This window comes from Panthera leo, chromosome B4, assembly GCF_018350215.1.
Source record: "Panthera leo isolate Ple1 chromosome B4, P.leo_Ple1_pat1.1, whole genome shotgun sequence".
NCBI lineage: Eukaryota > Metazoa > Chordata > Mammalia > Carnivora > Felidae > Panthera > Panthera leo.
Window position 1 is genome coordinate 89,764,675 of NC_056685.1, and position 15,219 is coordinate 89,779,893.

Here is a 15,219-nt window from a genome sequence, read left to right on the forward strand (position 1 = left end):
TACACAGGAGCCGCCACTGCTGCTAAAGCCAGGGTGCTGTCAGAAAGAAACAGGATAGTTCTGACCTTCTTTCCAGTGCTGATCAGGTGCAGGCACCTCCCATTGGCTAATGAGGATTTAGCTGTAAGGAACTCTGGGAATTTTCAGGCTTCCTGCTTGCACTTCTTCCACAGAATAGAATAGTGAGTGTGGGGCTAAGAGCCAAAGACAAATATCTGGCCTGGGAACTAAGAGTGTGTAAATAAACCAGAAAAGTTAATTCCTGTTTAAATAAGGAGAACAATGAGAGAAGACACGACAGGCACATCTATACCGGTCTAAAACAAAAGCAAATACCGATATTTCAAGGAGGTGACAGTGTGCTAAGGTGCCTGACTGTTCTGCATAAATTCATAGATACTGGAGAATGTAAGAAATTGATAGTATTCTATTTCATATCTTACCATGTCCTTTGAAATCTAGAAGGATGACATATTTTCTATTTTGGGGTTTTCCCTTTTTTGTGCTTATTATTATATATTTTAATGTTTTTTTTTGAGAGAGAGAGAGAATAAGAAGACAAGTTGGGGAAGGGCAGAGGGAGGGAGACAGAGGGAGACAAGAGGATCCTTAAAGTGTATCACTTGGCCCTGAGAGCAGAGAGCCAGATGTGTGGGGCCAAACTCATGAACCCTGAGATCATGACCTGAGCTGGAGTAGGACGCTTAACCAACTGAACCACCAAGGAACCCCTTGGGGTTTTTACTTTTAAAGAATGATCTGGTCATGGGCTATATATTTATCTATAAGATTTAATTGTTTTTCTAATAATTTGGATAAGCCTTTCATAATATATATTAGCTAGAGATATATTAGCAAACATATCAGCTATAAATATGTTATATAGGATATATTGACTGAAAATATATGGTTGGAAATCTGTTGCTTAACTTTTGAATTTGGTTTATTTTTTGACCTACAGAGGTTTGGGATTTTTTTTACCTAGTCAAATCTGAGCAGAGTACTCTATATGTTTACCTGTACCATAAGGTAAACCTCAGGAAAGCCCACTTTCTTCACACATTGGTATACTCGTGTGTATACATTTGATCTATAAATCACAGAAAAGAAATTAAGCAGAGAAAGAAGTGGTTGGTCTTGATTTGAAATTCTCCCTAGTAAAATTTCTACAGCAAATATTAGACCTAATATTTGGCATAGATGATGCTCATTCCATTTGGTATGTTTCTTTTTTTTTTTTTTTTTTTTTTATTCATTCATAGCCTTTAATAAAAGGTGAATTTGAGAGCTTCTCTGGGAACAGCTCTTGATGTTGACAGGATAATGAATAGGGAAACAGGCAATGATGGTTCATCATCTTCAGCTTGAACAATGGCGAGAATTCAAATATGGGTTCCCTGGAACATGAATTTTTGCTGGTTTGCTATTGTTCCTTCCTGCAATCCTGTTTGGCTCCAGGAATTGATCCTCTTTACTTCTTGCTGTTCTTTGACAATTTCCTGATGGTCTCTGCACTAGTTTCCTGTGGCTGCTGCAACAAATTACCAGAAATTTAGTGGCTTAAAGCAACACAGATTTACTATTGTGTTACGGTTCTGGAGTTCGAGAGCTCCAAAATCAGTTTCACTATGCTAACACTAAGGTGTTGGCAGGGCTGGTTCCTTCTGGAGACTCTGAGGAGAGAATGGGTTTTCTTACCTTTTTTCAGCTTGTGGCTGCCTGTGATCCTTGGCCTGTGACCCCTTCTCCACCCTCAAAGGGTATCACTCCAAACTCTGCTATCATCACATTGCCTTCTCTGACTCTGAGCCTTCCTGCCTCCCTCTTATAAGGACGCTTGTGATTGCACTGGGCCCACCTGGATAATGCAGGATTATTCTCCCCATCTCAGAGGAGATGTTCTTTCAGCCATATAAGGACATAACATTCACAGGTTGCAGGGACTAGGACGTAGACATATTTGGGGGTCATGATTCAGCCTACCACTGCAAGGAGCACAGTCTGAACCTCCTTCCATCCCATAGTGCTGTGGGGCCTCAAACTTGCCCTGTTGCTGTAAGCGCGCATCTCGTATGCCTGGGGTGAGAGCTGGTCCTCTGGTACCCCTACAAACTGCAGGTTTCATTATAATCCTTTATTTGGGGCCAGACTATACAGTTCATGTTCTTCCTCGGTTTCTTTTCTTGTTTATGACCCCAGGTCAACATTTGGACAAGCCGGGGCAGCCTCCTACACTGTAGCGGACTGCATATTGTCCTCTCATTATCAGCCAAAGCGAAGAGAACAATCTCCCATTGAACTCATCCTCAGCGTCACAATGATGCCACTCCTGTCACTGGATTAGGCATGCCTACATGTGGGCGCCAGCCCAAGTTCTCTTCACCTAACCTGGGTCACATTATACTCCATGTTACTAATTCCTGGTCACTCCTTCTTGAGGATGAGGGCCACAGCACGCCCAGCCCTGCTTTGTCCCAGCCACAACCTCTTCCCTCACTGGGTTGTCAGAGTGCCATCTTTCCCTGGGCCAGGTCCCTGGGCCAGGTCCATCTGAGTTGTGTCAGTTTGCAACCACGCTGAATGCTCCTCCCTTGGAAAATATCTCAGAAGCAGGCTGAACTTTTTTGTGTTTGTTTTTTTTTTTTTTAATTTAAATTCAAGTTACTTAACATATCGTGTAGTATTGGTTTCAGGAGTAGAAATCAGAGATTCATCACTTACACATAACACCCAGTGCTCATCCCAACAAGTACCCTCCTTAATGCAGGCTGAGCTTTTTAACATTTACTTTATAGATTTCTAGAGCTGTAACATGAGGTTACTGTTGGTTCACCAGGGGCCTACAAGGATTAGTTAGCAGGAGCAGGCAGCTACCTTGGTTCTTCCTGTGCACCAGCTCCCCTTTCTCTTTATTACTTTTTTTTAATTTTCTTAAAAGATATTAAAAATTGTTTAAGTTTATTTATTTATTTTGAGAGAGAGAAGGAGAGAGAGAGGGAGCGCATGCAAGCAAGGGAGTGGCAGAAAGAGGGAGAGGGAGAGAATACGGAGCAGGCTCTGTATTGTCAGTGCAGAGCCCGATGTGGGAAACAACAAACATTTATTATCTCACAGCTTCTATGGGTTCAGAACCTGCAGGGTGAGGCTTATCTGGGTGCCTCTGACTTCCTGTCTCTTGGGAGGCTACGGTCAAGGTGCTGGTCGGGGCCGGAGTCAACTCAAGGCTCAGAGGAGCAGGATCCACTTTTAAGCTCACTCACACATCTGTAGACAGGTTTCAGGCCCTCACTAGCCAGAGACGTCAGTCCCTTGACCTATGGGCTTCACGGGACTTTTCACAGCATGATAGCTTGTTTCTGGAAGAGTGAGGGATGAAAGAGAGAGATAGAGGCCAAGACAGAAGCCATGATCTTTCATAACCTGGTCTTGGAAGTAACATCCCATCGCTTCTCTATTCTACACCTGGAAGGGAGTCACTGAATCCAGCCCCCACTCGAAGGGGCAGGATTACACAAGGAGTGGGTACCAGGGGGCAGGGGTCACTGGAGGTCATCTTAGAGGTTGCCTGAGACCCCCTCAAGAAGAGTTAGAGAAACAGGGTGCTATCTCCCAGTAGGGAGCAGGGTGTGCACAAGCTGAGAGGGGTCATAGGAGCGCTTCAGAGAAAACGAGCTGTGAGCAGAGTTGTGCATTTACTCATACCACAACTCGGGCCACTCCCTTTCTCCCGGCCTTCTCTCTGGGTTCTGTTTTATTAACCAAACTAACTGAACAAAAACCAAGAAGCTAACTCCCATGCTGGTCACTTCTCCGAGTTTCAAGTTCTCCGTCCACAACCTGCCTACCAGTGTTTACTTTCTGAAATCCACAGTAGTCATTTTTTTTTTCTATTTTGTCCAGAGTTCATCACAGTTCACAGTGGGAAGGGTGTTCTGTAAGCCGTGTATACTGCCTCTCGTACTGGAAGTGGAGCTCTGCATTATTTGGAATACATCAGATTAGTGTTGGACAATATGTTACCCCGGTAATAGTGGGAGGGAAAAGGATTAAAAAGCCCAGGAATTGCCGGGTCAGAACAACTCATTTGGGCTTCCATAAAAGACTATAATGATTCTAGGGGCGCCAGAGTGGCTCAGTCGGTTAAGCATCTGACTCTTGATCTTGGCTCAGGTCATGGATCTCCGGGTTCATGAGTTCGAGCCCTGCATTGGGCTTTGTGCTGCCAGCGTGGAGCCTGCTGGGGATTCTCCCTCTCTCTCTCTGCCCCTCCCTTGCTTGTGTGCACACGCATGACTATGCACTCTCTTTCTCTCTCAAAAGTAAATAAATAAAATTTTTTAAAAAACTATAATGATTTTAAATTTAATTCTTTTTTTTTTTTTTTTTTTTTTTTTTTTGCTCCTGGAGTAGAAGGAACATGGAGTATCGAGATTCATGGATCTGATTTAAATTCCAGTTCTAACATTTACTAACAGGGTGACCTCCCGCAAACGAATTAATCTATGCTTTAGTTTCTTCGTCTGTAAAGTCGGATAATGATACGTAACTCTGGATTGTACAGGGTTATCTGAAACAATGTCTATGAAATGCATACAGTACACTGCCTGGTACACAGCCTTCCACAGAGCTTTTTACCTTTCTCTTTCCTTCATAATTCAGCTACCCTGTAAGTTCATGGCGCCGACGTAGTTTGGCATTTGCTAAACCATTATCCAGAGTATCCCAGTGTGCATGGAAAGAAAACAGCTAGGCCAGAATGGCTGTCTTTGTAGGGAGAGTGTCGGTGTGCGTGTAGGGCTGGCTCTCTGCCCGGGATGCAGGGGTCAGTGGGGCTGCCGCCAGCCGTCTGCAGTGTTAGCCAGGGAAATCAACTCACAGCCCTCCTGGCACCTACTGCTGGACTTGGGTAAACATAATTACAGCCTTTAAAAAGAAAAAAGGGAAAGCAACCAAGATCCCTGCTCACCATGTAAACAGGATGTCCACTGAATGGCAGCCATGGAGATGTTTATTTTCTGTTCAGGGGGCAATTGACAAAAGGCCTCGGGGAGCCTTTATTGCTGCCTGGGGCAATGGCCTGCCTGCTGCGGCGGTGGTGATGGTGGTGGTGGTGGTGATGGTGGCTGGGTTTCTCCCAGCTCTGTCTGCATTGCCAACGCTGAGCTTCAGCTGAGAGCTCCGGGGCTGTGCTCTTTGGAACCACCATGCCGTCCTTAGAGATGCTGGGTCTGGTGTTCTGCTCGAGGCCCTTTATACATTGATAAATATACACTGATACATACGCATGTAAATATACATAGATACATATACACTGATGTCCAGTGTTCAGTTTCCAGTGTGTGACCCAGAGGCTGGCTGCTTCAGCCTCTATGTAATCATCATCTTAATGATAGCTACCATTTACTCAGAGCAAGGCAGCTGGCCAAATACTTCACATGGGTGATCTCATTTAACCCTCGTGATAACCCTTTGTGTTGGTTTTATTGTCTTCACTCTACACCTGAAGAGCCTCAGCAAGGATAAGCAATTGGATTTGAAGTCAGATTGGTTAAATTCTCAAACCGGTGCTTAAATAGTAAGCTAGGTGAAGGCAGGGACCATCTGTCAAGTTCACAACTATCTCTACGGCCCAGCACAATGACTGAGAAACATCCGTTGGGTGAATGATTTAAAAAAAAAAAAAATTCCACCTGAATGCTCTTCTCCGCTGACTTTCTGGGGAGCACATCTCCCCCCAGTACTGAGAGTGCGTTGCACGACTTAGTCCACATGTTTCTGTTCTGCCCCGGGCGACTTGGGGCACTCACTGGTCAGTGCTGACTGCAGTTGGGTCTTGGGTATGGGCTGAGGCACCGCGGCAGTGACTAATTGGCCAGTGTCTAACCAAGAAGACAACTCTGCTTTAGTCCAGGCTTCTCTGGCATTGTAGGCAAGGAAGGCATCTCTTGAGCCTGCTCCTGGGGCAGTGGAAACAGTGAAAGCAGGTGCTTATCTCAGCTGGTATGTAATCTCTGGAGAGGGGTTTTGCTGTCCCTCTTCCAGGACACAGGTGGGTTGGGATGGAGTTGTGAAGATAGTCTGAGCAGATTTCTCAGGAATGCCAGGACGTGGTCCCTCTACCTTTATAATCCCAAATGTAACTGGCAGAGACCCAAGAGCCCTTTGGTCTTCTAATTCCTTTATTTTCTTTTAAAATTATTTATTATTATTATTATTATTATCAAAGCATAATTAACATACAGTGTTATATTAATTTCAGGCGTACAATATAATGATTCAACAATTCAATACATTGCTCAGTGTTCATCGTGATAAATGTACTCTTAATCCCCTTTAATTCACCCATCTCCTCACCCACCTCCCCACTGGCATCCACTTATTTGTTCTCTGTATTTAAGAGTGTTTTGTTTATTTGTTTGTCCATCTTTGTTCATTTTTTAAAATTGCTTAAATTTCACATATGAGTGAAATCATATGGTATTTGTCCTTCTTTGATTTATTTCTCCTATTTCACTTAGCATTTGACCCTCTAGGCCCATCTAGTTCTCGAATAGAAGGAAAGGGACGTGTTTGTTCTGCAGGATAGATTAGGACATCAAAATACTCCGTTCCAGAAGAGGACTTTATCCTACATCCGAACCTTTAGGTTAGAGAGAGATGAAACCTTCTTCATTTCTATTCAGGTGTCCTTCGGGGGAGGCATGTGGGTGGTAGCAGGGACTCTCCCTGAAACTGATCATTTCCCTGCCTGGAGCTGAGGCCATCATTACCTCAGTATTGTTTGCAAATTACTGCCAAGGGCAGGTAGTTGCTTTAAAATGGCCTAAGTTGTCAGGAAATCTCTGGAAAAGAAATTTATGTCAAAGATTGTCCAAACTGGTATCGTTTGGGTGTTGGTAAAATGCTGGAAATTATAAAGTCTTGTGCTGTATGTGTGTGTGTGTGTGTGTGTGTGTGTGTGTGTGTTCATTGTTGGTGGCAGAATTTTTTTCCTTTCTAATGTTTTAGCCATTATACTCTGATTTATGGAAGCCAATGTCACAGGTCCTAGACCCATCAGTTGATGATGTGTCCTGTTGGGATGCACCAGACCTACAGGTAGACCTGGGATTTCTGGGAGCAGTCTGGGATCAAAGGTATCATTCAATGTCCTTCTCAGTGGTCTCTTTTCCTTATGTTCATTCTTTTCCGCCAAGCATGGCCTCCCACCCTCCTGCTGCCTCTCATCATTCAGTCCCCTGTGTCCATTCTAGGCTTCTATCACACTGGTTCCCACATAGGGCATAGCAGCATGGAGCAGGGCATTCTGTCCATCTCTCCTGGCTTCCCAGTGTCTAACACTTCATTTATCTTGTTTTATGAAGAGAGATTCTATACTTGTTCCTATCACAATATTTGGAATAGGCTGGAAGGAAATATTCTGGACCTCTAAACACTTCTTTTGCCTACATTTCTGATACAGACCTCATTCATTGACCTTCCTACATCCAATATGCTTGAGTCGATGGCAAATTTGGGGCTTTATGCTCTGCATGTGTACATACTCCCTGGTCTCATGCCTGGTTCTACAATGTATACACACACACACACACACACGCACACAAGCACATATCGCCTACCCTCTACCCTCTCTATGCTTAAAGGATGTCCATTTGCAGATCTAACAATCAAGTACCCAGGGAAAAGGATGGGTCATTATCTTTGGATCAGCTCTTGTTAGTTTAATAGAAATATCCAAGGGATGTGAAGATAATGGTCCGTGTTCGGAGAACTCCTCTTTCTTACTCTCAATAATTCCCCCATTAGTTGCTATTGGATGCTTATATCCCATCATATTTCAGAGCTGGTTCCAACTTTCCAGGTGTGGGTTTGACTGAGCTTCTGCTAAATGTCACACTGGTCAGGCAGTAGGCATCACAGAAGTCTCGGCTGAATCGATAGGATTTAAGCAATAGGCTTAGAATTAGAGATGCGGAAAACATCAGTACCTCTTTTTGGTGCCAGTGGCCTTCCTGCTCTGGAAAATTTTATTAGAAGCAAAGTGATTTAGAATAATTTCCCATCAAATAAACCTTTTTTTGCACAGATCACAACAGCCCCTGTCACACGTGGAACCCAACCTGCCACTGCCATTTTATTATTGCAACTAGGAATCGTGACCCCACCCACTGCACCAGCCCGCTCTTTCCTGCCTTCTTGGACTATTGCAACCTACCCATGTGTGTGGCCAGGAAAAGCTATGCTCCTTCCCTCTGCTTTCCCTCTTTCCCATAGTCTCCATATGGCTAATGCTGCTGCTGTGTCCACCCAGGTAGCTATGCTCTGGCTCTAATGCCCTTCTCTGTGATGGGGCTGCTGCATCTGCAGGGCTCCTGTCATGCTGGGTGGATCCAGAAAGCACCACGCTCCTCCCACTGAGATTGACCATGAATGACAGTTCTTTCCAAAGCAAAGTGGCAATCAAAGTGTCTCCCAAAGTGACAGGTCTTTCAACCAAACTTGGAGCCACAATATTACCTTGCTAATTTGTGGGACCCAAGGAATTTAACAAAAATCCCCTACCCCTGGACAAGCAGAGCAAGACTAACTCCATTTTGTGCTACACCTACCATCTCATGTATAACCCCCACATGACCTACTTTTGCTTAAGACACTCCCCCACCCTAGTCAAGCCGCTGAGCACACCCTTACTGGAAACCGGCTCATATAGGAATACGGAACCCCTAACCGCCAAAGAATGTAAACCCCGCCTTTTGCCTGCCAAACTTGCGCGCCAATTCTGACCAGAGTGATAGGCTAGTTCAAACAGTTACTATAGGGTAAATTGTAATTCAATTGGCCACCTGCGTGTGGACTGACATGAATGTGCAACTTTCTGTGTGTGTTACAATCTCATTGGCCACTGGCCCGTATAAAACTGCTACCCCTCTTAACCTAGGGGTCCAAGTCCCTGCTCCGCTGTGTCGGGTATACTTGGGCCCAAGCTCGAGCTTGCAAATAAACCCTTGTGCATTTGCATCGGTATTGGCTCCTTGGTGGTCTCTCAGATTCGCAATCGGGGGCATTACAAATTCAGTTTTATAACTAGCTTGCTAGAGGCCTAGAGGAAGAACCCATAAACACAGAATAAATTGAGGTTCAGGAAATGAAGCAGGATTGTTCAAGTGTCTGGGGTCTGGGGCTCTTTGATTGTCAGCCCCAGAGTTTGCTTTTCCTTGCTCTCTGGGGGCCTGGGGCCCTTGTGCAGTAGGAACTTTCCTTGGTGGTCTTCCTGGGCACTCTGTGTGCCCGACACATGTATACAGAATGCCCACGAGCAGCATTTTCATTCACATGAAGACATGTGGGGCCTACGCAGGGTTTTTCCAGGCTAGACTCCGAATTATCGTATTTTTTTTTTTTTTTGAAAAATAAAGATATTGGCTGTAACTGCAGCTAATGTTTAAGAGGTAGGAATTGTTTATTTTTTTAATGCTTTTCTGTGTTTTCTAACTTAAAAACCAAGGACAAAGTGAGAGGCCAAGAACACAGCAGATGTTTACTGTTAAACCTAAAAACATTTCTCAATCCCATTTACTGTCACTTTTCTCACTTAACAGTCTGTATAGTAAGAGTCATGTTTTCCAAGGCCCTAACATGTCTTACAATTTTCCCTTTTGGTTATTGCTTAAATAAACACCCAGATGTGCTATTTTACAGATCATAAGACATATCAAATGTGGTCCTTTCATTGTCTTTATCACACATGGTGCCTTGGCCCCTGGCTTTCGGAGCTGAGCTCAAGTTCTTTGTCAAGCTGAGCTGTGGCAGACATCACTGTCCGTCTGCCTCAGCTGGAAGGAGTGACAATTGTGTTTCACCTCTGGGAGACTATGTGGGCAGAGCTGGCCTCTCCTGGGCCTGCTATAGAGGGGGAAACCGCCATGACAGCAAACTGGCAAGACTGTGGGTTCTGCTCACCTTCATTTGGCTCAGTCAATGAAGGAACAAACATGATCATCAAATAGATGCTTTTGACCGATACGTATTGTTAAGCGTCTTGAAGGCTGTAGGAAGCAAGGGAAAAAGGGCTAAAGATGTAGAAAGAGCTTGGAAATGGATTCAAATTCATTAGGGTTGCTGGTAGACACTATTAATGATTCCAAGTATTTCTTTGAATTAGAGAGTCATGGGGCTCTTTTAAATTGAGTGTTTCTTTGCAAAAGAAAAAAGGGTGTGTGGAGGGGAATTAGCAGATTCCCAAAAAATATAAATTGGGTTTTGGCAGAAAACCTATTTCTTCTTGCCTTCAGAGAGTCATGCAAGTCTCAGGAATGGCAAACATCTGTTTGAAGGGCATCCGACCTTGGCGTGGCAGGCAGCTCGGAAGAAAGGGCGATGGGATTTGGTGTATAGTTTTCATTCAAGATAGCAGGTGGCCAGGTATTAAGAATGGAGCAGGGGTGCCTGGGTGACTCAGTCAGTTGAGCATCCTGCTCTTGATTTCAGCTCATGTCATGATCCCAGGGTTGTGGGACTGAGCCCTGTGTCAAGATTAAGATTGTCTCTCTCTCCCTCTGCTCCTCTTCCCTGCTGGAGTGCTCTCTCTCTCTCTCTCTCTCTCTCTCTCTCTCTCTCAGATAAAAACAAACAAAAGCAGAGCAACTATTCCACAAGTATTTACTGAGTATCCACCGCGTGCTGGGGATGCAAAGTTACTAGGACGCACCAAGACCCAAATAGTTTATTCCATCACACAGATGTTAGGATAAAGGTTCACTGTGCATTGTCATGAATATACTGTGCCTTTACTGTGGTTCTTTCTTGTGCAGATTAGAATTCAGTGGGCAATTACCATGCACGTAATACAGACCAGTAGAAGAGGCTAAGCCTAGTTCACTTTCATGCATATGAACTGAATAGCTGGTCATTTTTTCCTTTCGACCACTTTTTAAAACATTGGCAGGTTATATTGATATTAAAATGATAAAAATAGTCTGAGATTCATGAGTGCAAGTTTGCTCTTGCAAGCTTTGTGCCAGATACATATTTTTAATTTTTTTTAATGTTTATTTATTTTTGAGAGAAAGAGACTGAGAGACAGAACACGAGTAGGGGAGGTGCAGAGAGAGAGAGAGAGAGAGAGACACTGAATCCGAAGCAGGCTCCAGGCTCTGAGCTGTCAGCACAGAGCCCGACACGGGGCTTGAACTCACAAACTGTAAGATCATGACCTGAACTGAAGTCGACGTTTAACCAACTGGGCCACCCAGCCACCCCAAGTGCCAGATATTTTTTAGAATTCCTAATTTTTCTTACTTTATGTAGGTAAAATGGTATGTAGATTATGTTATACTGCTAGTGGGTATAGAGCAATATCTGCTATTAAATATATTAAATGATAAACATTTTAATATCTCTGCCATTAAATGAATACATATGAGTATAGACATTAAGTGTGATAAATAAAGATCTTAAGTAAACTCACATCATTTTAGGTCAGGCATTCCTGCCAACTAAGTTATGAGAAAGATTCAGTTTTCAAAGACTTTAAAAACTTCACCAAGGGGGAGCCTGGGTGGCTCAGTCGGTTGAACGTCCGACTTTGGCTCAAGTCATGATCTCACCGTCTGTGAGTTTGAGCCCCGCGTCAGGCTCTGTGCTGACAGCTCAGAGCCTGGAGCCTGTTTTGGATTCTGTGTCTCCCTCTCTCTGACCCTCCCCCATTTGTGCTCTGTCTCTCTCTGTCTCAAAAAAATAAATAAAGGTTAAAAAAAATTTCACCAAGATATGGTGGACTTATAGTGTTGATGAAGATCATTCACTACGACCCAAATAGTTTATTTCTTCATACAGACACGGGAATAAAAGTTCACACAGTTTGTTGCCATGAACATACGGTGCCTTTGCTGTGATGATTTCATCAGATTTACCTAGGAAACAATTTTGACTTTTCCCTACAAACAAGCTTAATTGTAGGAAAAACACTGCTACCACCCACTGAAGATCTTTTGCTGTTCGTGTTTGGAGTTTTTCCTCCAGGCTTCAAGGCTGACATTCTATTAGAATCACTTTGCTAGTTGCCCTCTTGTGAACTATAATGCGAAGTAGGAAACGGGATTTCACCAGAGCCACACTAAAGCTTCTGAATTAGAGCCAGGAAGTATTTTATTTGATGCATCACAGATCATAAAGCCAACATCCTGTCTGATGGCCCTAGTGGCATCAGCATGGATGGCTGGATGGAAAACAGGGGCAGGAAGGATGTAAGCATGGGTTGGTGAATATAAAACCACATTGGCCTTGATTCTGTATCTTGAGCTCTCCAAACTTCTTCCCAGCCTATGACCTTTGTACTTTCTGTTCCCTCCTGGAACACACTACCTTGTGATTTTGAAGAAACTAGCTACTTCCCATCATTTAGGCATTGCTTTCAGTGACGTCTCCTTTGGAGATGACCTTGACCACCCTGTTTAATGTTATGCACCTCCAGTCTCTTTTTATAACATTACCCTATTTTATTTTCCTCAAAGCACATCTATGAAATGACCTTGTTGGGGTGCCTGGGTGGCTCAGTCGGTTAAGCGTCCGACTTCAGCTCAGGTCACGATCTCGCGGTCTGTGATTTCGAGCCCTGTGTCGGGCTCTGGGCTGATGGCTCAGAGCCTGGAGCCTGCTTCCGATTCTGTGTCTCCCTCTCTCTCTGCCCCTCCCCCGTTCATGCTCTGTCTCTCTCTGTCTCAAAAATAAATACACGTTTAAAAAATTTTTTTTTAGTTAAAAAAAAAAGAAATGACCTTGTTATGTGTTTTCTTATTTACTTGTTCATTATTTTTCTCTTTCACAAAGTAAAGACCTCTCTGACTTGTTGATAAAATCCTCAGTCCCTAGAGCAGTGCCTGGCATAGGAAGGGACTCAGTAAATATTTGTTGGAAGCATGAATGCCCCCTGCAATAGTACCAGCTCCCCTATTTTAGAATGTCTCCAACCTCTTCCATCCCAATACCCTAGGGTTCTTTGTGTGACAACTCTCCCAGAAAAAAAAAAATATTGCAAATGTGGGAAACGTGATAGAGCATGAAGTGTGGTAGAATATTAGTCTCATAAATTGTGAATCATAAATCATGGTTCCATCTGTTCTGTGACAGAGTGTAAACAGCAAAATTTTCCACAAGATAGGAACTGAAAACAAAGGGAAGCCATGAGTTTCAACTCATGGAGAGGCTGTTACTATTATGTTGGATTGTGTCCTCTCTCTCCTCCTCACTAACCACTTTAGTCATGCTATGCCTTTCTGGAATAGGCCCAGGAATCTTATTCATAGCAGACATTGGTTTCTTCCAATCTAGAAGTTTCTGCCCAATAGCTCTGTGCTCTGGCACCTGGAAGCCACATAACAAATATTTATTGACTATCAGTGGTAAACTCCACTCTTACACACTTATTCTTCTGAGTCAACTATGTTATTTTTTTCTAAAATGGAGATATCCTTTAGAAAAGGTGACCTATAAAAGAAAACTCTTCCATTCAAATCCAGTATTGTGCAACGCATTGAAAGACTTGATGAGGTATAGGATTTTTTGAGTGTGGGTCAGTATTTGGGCAGGAGTGGTCTGAGTGAGGCATAGTGAGGGGCAACACAAGGTCACAGGTTGTCCTGAGAAGGGATGGGACATTTGGAGAGGACAAAGGAATGAAGCGTTTCTAAGACAACTGGTTCACATCACAATTTTGCCTAAGGCAAATATGGTGGGGGAAACTATTCTGGGAGAATTGGTGCCTTCAGATAATGTCCTATTGGCTAAATGCACAGTGGAGGTCCATTTCAAGACCAACCAAACTACAGTTTTATCCAGAGGAAATTAGGTTAAAATGAACATCAGTACACAGATGACATTTCTGAAGGCTTCCCAGGAAACTGTAGCAGCAAGTAACTCTGGGGAATGGAAATGAGGGGTAGTAGGGGAGTGGATGGGTCTGCAGAGTTTTGCTTTCCTGTTTATAACCTATTGTAAAGTTTTAGTTTTTCCATGACAAGGTATTGGTTCCACAATTATAAATTTTAAAAATCAATAAAAACCACTATCTTTTAAAGATTTCACCATTTAAATCTCGCATTTAAAATGCCAGCTGAATTAAAATGAATACTGCAGCAATTGTAATAATCGTAGGGGGATGTCATGACAGGGTTCAAATCAATACAGATGGTTCCCAGCTTACAATGGTTCTACTTGTGAGTTTTTGACTTTATGATAGTACAAAAGCCATAAGCATTCAGGAGAAACTATACTTCAAATTTTGAATTTTGATCTTTTTCTGGGCTAGTGAGATGTGGTACAACAGTCTCTTGTGATGCTGGACAGTGCAGCTAGCTGAGGCTCCCCAGTGGTCAGCAATCATGAGCATAAACAACCAATTCTGTTTTTCAACAATTACATAAGATATTCAACACTTTGTTACAAAATAGGCTGTGTGTTGGATGATTTTGCCCAAATGTAGGCTAATGTAAGTGTTTTGAACATGTTTAAAGTAGGCCAGACTAAGCTGTGATGTTTGGTAGGTTATTTGTATTAAATGCATTTTTGACTTAACAACACTTTCAATTTATGGTGGACTCATTGGGACCTAATCCCATTGTAAGTTGAGGAAGATCTGTATATTGACATAAACAGAAAAACCTTGAACTTACAAACACTGTTATTCATATATATTTTCTAGTCTTCTGGGTAGATATTGTTCAACCCTCTCAAGATGTGAAAGCAGCTCCAGAAGCTGACCCAGCAATGGTTCTAGAATGCAGACCCTCAGACTTAAGCTTCTCTGACATACCGCCCCCCTACTGTATACATTCTACTCTCCTCGCGACTCATAATCCTTTTTTCTCCCTCTCTCATTACCAATGTAGACTGCTGCCTCTCTTGAGGGTTTCAAATCCCACAAGAGAATTGACTGTCACTGTAGAGTACTCAGGGTAGAAAGGTTTCCCAGGTTTCTTTATTATTCTTGTATCTTTACTGTTAAATGCAATCACCTGAGGGCATGTACAAATGTACCTGATATTTTCAACCTGAAAGTTTCTAACACCTTCTGCACTTAAATCCAAATTACTTCCTTACGCTGAGAGCACACTGAATAGATTTTCAGACTCTCATGAAGTCCCAGTTTGTCTTCTGCAGAGAGAAAGGGACTTTGCTGTGACATTCCTTTCCTATAATGAAGTCATAATTACACATAGAAAA

At 43.1% G+C, this 15,219-nt stretch overlaps 1 long non-coding RNA gene across 1 annotated transcript; it reads right to left on the reverse strand.

Annotated features, from left to right (window-relative positions):
- Positions 1–1,319: 1,319 nt before the first annotated feature.
- LOC122223662 lies at positions 1,320–14,903 on the reverse strand. The gene is made up of 4 exons (XR_006204382.1): positions 14,670–14,903; positions 9,961–10,046; positions 4,967–5,248; positions 1,320–1,531 (listed from the first exon to the last, which is right to left on the reverse strand). It is a non-coding gene; the product is annotated as an uncharacterized LOC122223662 (long non-coding RNA).
- Between the last annotated feature and the right edge of the window lie 316 nt (positions 14,904–15,219).